Below are 7,043 nucleotides of genomic sequence, written 5' to 3'. Positions count from 1 at the left end.
AGGTAATTAGATTCTATATTAGAGGGTTTTCGGGTCATTATTGGGGGCATAGGTTTTCAGGGCACACACAGGTTTATGGAGAGTAACTCGAAGGGTTTGGAAAGAAAAGAATTTTACGTGGCTTGAAAGATTTTGCTTGTGGTAGGAATTTGCATTTAGTTGTCAGAGGTTAGCATCAGATCCAGGTAGGATCTTGTGATTTAATTGTATAGTAGTTTTCGCTTTTCAAGTTTCTGTCTGCTCCATGTATTTTGCATGTGTTGTTTTCCTAGTATGCAAATGTTTGTTCTTGATTGAGAAATATCTGTACATGGACTTAGATGGATACATCGCTGAGTTTACTTTAGAGGGTTGTATTTTAATAAGAATAAGATTTAATAAGAAATCCAGCAAATACAATAATCTATTGGATTTTGAAATCGGGTTTGAGATTTAGAAGATAAATGTTGTCCTTTTTCTAATAGACTTTAAGAACGATATTAATCTGAGAAAGGTTTGAAATAAAAAGAAAATTTTGAATTATAAATTTGAATAATTAAACTTAGTTTTCCTATCAGATTAATAATGTGATACATACATACATACATACATACATACATACATACATACATACATACATATATATATATATATATATATATATATAATGGTGGAGTTTGTTTAAAATAAATATCATAAATTTTAATAAAATAAAGTAATAGGAAAAAAGAATATTTATTTATTTAAAATATTATTACAAAAATTTTAAATAAAATGGAAACTAGATTTATATATAATTGGAAATATAATTAGAAGTTTATTTTAAATAAAATAAATCTGAATTTATTAATAATTGCAAACAAATTTTAAAAGTTTTATTTTAATAAATTAAAAAAAAATAATATTAAATGGGGTTGGGATATACCCCTCCCGTACCTGCAGACAACATTGATTGCCGCGGCAGCCGGTACCGTTGCTGCCGCAGGTAGCAGTACAACTGTTGCTGCGCGCAGCAGGGTACCCTGCTGTCACAGGTACCAGGCCGGCGGGCCTTTAAACATGCCAAAATATATGTTATATTTGGTGTTTAATAAATTTTAATATGTTTTAAAATTTATTTAATTTAAATTGTAATAAATTTACATTATAATTTAATAACATTTTGTATTATTAAATTATATAATTATTTATTTATAATTTTACTATTAATTCATATAAATGTCTTGTAATTAAATAAATTTAAATAACTTTATTAATTATTAATTAGTCTAATTAAATTTGATTTAATTAGGATCTATTAATGATAAGAGTTAATTAATGAAATTATTAATTTATCATATTTAATAATATTGATTTTATTAAAATTATGGTTATTTTATTTAAAATCAATGAATTGTTATTTTCTTTTAATAACCTAAATGGAATAAAACGATTATTTCTAGATTATTCTACTAGGAAATGACTTTTATTATGATGGTAATTTTACATATTTAAGTCGAATAAATGAATGAGTTATTGGGTGGAATAAACCAAAAATCTCCTACACTTGAAACGTACATTGAACACAAAACTGAAACTTTACTTTTGACTTTATTATGTCTTTTCAAATCAAACCCAACTATGAACTGTATTGTTTGTTTGTAATATCTATGCTTTCAGATTTTGGTGTTGTTTAGGTGTTGCCCAGTCTAGAACGTACACCAGAGGTTTTTGTGAGATTTCTTTGATACCATTTATGTGGCTGGATGTCATGATATTCTTGTGATTCAGACTAAAAATTATATTTATGAGATTTACTTTGTGGAGCCATTATGTGTACTGGGGTTTGCCATCTTATTTTTGGGTTGCCCGTTAAGAAACCGAGCTTGATCATTATGGGTGTTGTGGTATGGGACACAACTATGTTTTTATGTGCTTAGGAGAGGTTGTCTAGGTACATGACTTTGGGAGTGGCTTGCATAGGGGTCCGGGACCCAAAGTGGTCAGTGCCAGGGTAACCTAATGCAAGTTATGTAATAAGTGATAATCTAGTAATTAAAACTTGTGGGGGGAAAACACACTAAAAAGATAAGTTAGAGATTTTTGATCTACCCATGCCTTGAGTGCTTGTATAAACTAAGGATGAGAATGAGATGAGTGCCTCGTCTTCTTGAGAGGGCTTTCTAGTTTCCATATGTGTGATGTTGAGAGTCCGGGGTTCAAAGTAACCAGTCCAGGGTAACTCAATGCTTGAGGGTCCGGGGTCTATTAAGAGATCAGTCCAGGGTAATTCAAGCAACCATGTGATGACACTCCCTAGTATGTAGCTTGAGTCTCCTCTGTAGATCTTTGTGGATTTTGTGTGCCTCTAGTGGTGTACTTATTGTTGGATGTGTTTATTATGGATATTTACATTCCTTGATGAGGATTGATGATTCATGGATGATGTACTCTTGATATGTGGTTTTTGACTTGAGGTGATTATCTTTCGTTGACTTTATCTTATGATCTTGGTATTTGGTTTATACTTGGTTCGTGTATGATGTTTGGTTATGTGGTGTCAGTATTGGATTGAGTGTTCTTACTTTTGGATTATTTTATCTTCTTGAGTAGTATGTGTTACCTTTGAGGTAGTTTTGGCTATTAGGGGTACCTTGCCTAGGAATGTTGTATGTTTGACAGCCGTATGTGGATTGTTCATTATCTTCCCTGCACGGTGGGAGTGGAAGCCTGACTAGGTAACCACGCGGTCGGGAGGTAGTGCCTTCTTACCATTTGGGTTCCCCTCACATTGCTAGCTGTTGGATGTTCGTTGCAGAAGATGTACCTTTATCATTCTTATTTCTTATCTTACAGACTTCTTTTCAGATGATGTATATACGTTATCATGTATCATGATGTATTGTATCTATTCTCACATACCCTGCGACATGTGCAGTGGATGTTATTTATTGGATGTACTTTCATTGTATTAGTTATACTTATGCTTTGCTTATGCGATTATGTATCTGTTATTTCTTTATGATCTTGAGACATTGTACTTGGAACTTAAACTAATTAATTTAAAATTATTAAATGTGACTCAACGTAAAGGAACTCTTGAGGAATTGAAACTATATTTGTAATTGATTATGTGTATTTGATGTGTATGTTCATGTTGCTTCCGCATTAATGTTATCTTGATGTTGTTTAAACTTCAAAAAAAAAAAAAAATAGTTCAGTAAACTTTGTCACATATTAGGTTTATTTCTCTTGGGTTCCCGAGTGGGGCGTTATAGTTGTGATGTCATGCTGATGTTTTGGTCTCGATCTTTTAAACACAACCATGGTAATGTGATGACATGCTCTATGATGTGTGTGGATTATTGATTGTTATTGCTTTCCAGTTTCTTTGTGTGAAACTGAGGTGTTTGTATATGAGATACCTGACTTAACCATTTTTGAGTCATCGATCAGTTATATTTGATTTTTCTTCCAATCACTATGAGAAGACTGAGATGTTTTGGATGATTTTTTCTTGATGATGTCATGTTGTGACATGTTTGACTTGACCATTTTGGAGTCTTTGATCAATATTATTTTGGGATGCTTTATGGTTGCTCGTTGAGAACCAATGGATATTGTGGGATACTTTCCAGTTGCCCATTGGAGAATCGATGGATATTGTGACTTATCATTTGATGCTTCTAGTTGCTCATGGAGAACTAGTGTGATTATTATAATGATCTTTATGATGCTTTCTAGTTGCTTGTATAGGATTGAGGTGATTCTTGTATGATTATGGATTTGTACCTTTATGAGCCTAGGGTAGGTTATCTACTTGTAGTGTCGGGAAGTCGCTTGCAATGGGGGCCAGGGGCCTAAGTGGTTGCCAGGGTAACTCATTGTAAGTTGTTTTAAAAAGTGAAAACATTACACTAAATGAGAGTAAAATGAACCTAATAAGATAATTGTATGTTCTTGCCCATGCCTTAAGTGCTAGTACAGACTAGGATGGGAGTAGAGAGAACGCTTGGTTGTGACCTTGCATTCCATAGTATACCTTGTTAGTATGAGAGGATACTAGTGGCCGCATAAAAATCAGTAGGGACCTTGGAGTCCTAAGCTAATTGTCAGGGTAACTTCTATGTGATTCATACCATGACACTTGCCCACTTACAGAGTAGATTTCCTACATGTCTTTGTGTGCCTCTGGAAATTAGGTGTCGATTTATGTGTTGGAACCCTTGAGTTAGTATACTTTTAGGATTTTCTAGACTTAGAGAGTATTTGTGTTATGTGATTTGATATCTTGTTTGGGACTTGAGACTATCTCCTTAGCATGGCGGGAGTGGACCATTTAGGTTCCACGCAGTCAGGTGGTAGTGCTTTTTACTCTTACCATTTGAGATCCATTTGTAGTCACTGTGGCTGGAGCATTCTTTGTTGGAATTTACCTTCATTTTGTTCATAGATCATTATGATGGATGTTATTTACTGGTATGTTTCTTTATATTGATGATTAACATGTGATAGATGATGTTATCTACTTTGTAGGATCATCTTATGCTTTATTCTTTCATATTAGATTTCTTTATGCATATGTTGTAGCATGTTAGATTTCTTTATGCATATGTTGTAGCATATTTTAGGAGTGACATCCCTATTATGAAAGTAATGATGATCTCTTTAGTGGCTTGGGATTTTACACATGGGGGATGGCTAGGGCCCACGATGGTCTAATGATGCTACTGATGGTTGGGAGGAACTGCGCACTTAGTTAGTTGTGTTTTATGATGTATAGTTGTATTTCATGTTGGATGTTTATATCTTTTATGATGGATAGATGTATCATGAATGGTAGATGGTTTCATTACTTTATTGTACTTTGTATCATGGATTCGAAGAGGGTGATGTACTTCTATTTTTACATATGTATATTCTTTTAGCCTTTCATACCCTGTGACATGTACAGTGGATGATTGAGCATTCCAAATTAATTTGCCAAGAGGCATTCATAAAAAATGTATAATATGGACTTTGGACTTTCATTATTCTTTCACGTGGATGTGGTAGTTGTTAGACTTAGTATTAGATTAGATTTAAATGTAATTCAATGTCATGGGATCCTTAAGAAATGTAATCTATTATGTATGTTTTTAAATTGATTGTATGTTATTGCTTCCACTACTATGTGTTTGATGTGCATGTTATACTTTATTATATATATATATTAAAAAATGTTGGCAAAATTAGTAAAACTTTAGGTCTTTTCTTTTGGGTCCCTTGGCAGGGCGTTACATCTTCTCCCTTGTATTGTATGACCATATGCGAGATACAAGATCGCTCATGCTATTATTTCTTAATTGATGCAATGGGGAGATATATTTGAAATTTGTTGAAAGAATGAGTGGATTTGATGGTTTCCAAGTATGAATTTTTTTAGATATGAATTGATATATGTATCATTTTATTTTCTTGCATATTAAACGATGCCACAACTCTTTTTTTTCTATCAAAAATCATCCCCAAATTAATGTGATGAGTTCTTCACACACAATTAAGGGCCCAATAGAAAGCCTAATCACCATGAATAATAGAACTAAGTCATTTGTAGTGAGAAGAAGTGTTCACAGTAAAGATAACATTTCATTACATGTTAGCATTCAACCTAATCTTGATTGGGTATTGGGAGATTATCCTGTAACTTAAGCATGAACCTTTTTAAACACTAATCTGACCATTTTAATCTTATTTTGTGCTTGATTTTAGCTGTTTGTAGCTTAAACTAGGTCGCATTTACATTACCCTATCGGTATTTGAAATGGTCCATTCAATGGAACACTACTATCATATTTCAAAAGCCAAAAAAAGAGTTCCAAGAAACATACTTTCAGTTTATTTAATCTCTAATCACTGTTAATTTAATCAGTACCAAACATCATCCCTTCAACAGTTGTTGAGAATACTTGATGGAATTGTTTCTTTATGAAAAAATCCTTAAGAGTTATTACTAATCATTTCTTCCTTCCAACAATCACATTACCGTATGGCTCTAAGAAGTGGGTCTAAAAAATACATGACATCATCTACAACTCTTCCTTTTAGTGTAATTGCTACTTTTGATGAATCAAATCAAGGCTCCCTTAGATGGCTTAGAAATAACATGCCTCACAAAATTGGAGTGATTGTTATGCTCCTTTGTCTCTACCATTCAAACTCATAATCACCAATTTGGAATGTGTTCTTGCATACTAAAATAATAATGCACCTCCAAATTCTATTTGTTTTAGACAAATAACTGCTCTGATGCTCTTCGTCTACTTGATCCTACTTGTATAAAGTGTTTGTTTGTTCTTATTTGTCCACCTCACTTTGTAATTAATACAGTTCTAGTTTGTTGCTCCATATCAATCCATATGATCCGTTTAATAAATTTGTATTAGGACTATCTATCATACCACCATACATAGTTGATTCTTAGCTTTCAAAGGTGACTAATACCTGACATATTATATATGGTTGTCACATTCTTCTATATACCCATCACACACACATATATCATTATTAATTTATCTCATCTTATATCTCATATATAATTATTCATAGGTTTAACCCACTAAAAGTACACAATATCAACAATAAAAAGCTCCATATAGACCAATGAACCACTAATATGCAAGGGGATTGATTTGAGAAATGCAACAAGATATGAAATTATAAACACACTCAAGACAATAATCAAGTGGAAATCATAAAGAAGTACAATAAAAAATTTAACTCAATAAACCACTTTTCCAAGTGCATAGATTCCCATGGAATTCATAAGTAATCTCATAGCATATGATGATGACACATAATGTAGTGCCTTCCCTCGTTCACATTTTTCTAGATACATCGTTACTATCATGGTCGAACTTTATTAGACTAGCATTGTTTTGAGACTATCAAATATTGTGCTATGGATCCAGTTTATATGTGATGAGATTACTTAGACTCTACATTTCATGTATGCATGATGATTATTACATTGCTTTCAGTTATTGACGATGATTAGTTAGATGGTTATTATCACGTGTTTTCTTATGGATACTTATCCCATACTT

This window comes from Cupressus sempervirens, chromosome 7, assembly GCF_028749045.1.
Source record: "Cupressus sempervirens isolate cs-2001-9-10 chromosome 7, ASM2874904v1, whole genome shotgun sequence".
Classification (NCBI taxonomy): domain Eukaryota; kingdom Viridiplantae; phylum Streptophyta; class Pinopsida; order Cupressales; family Cupressaceae; genus Cupressus; species Cupressus sempervirens.
This window is presented reverse-complemented; position numbering follows the sequence as displayed.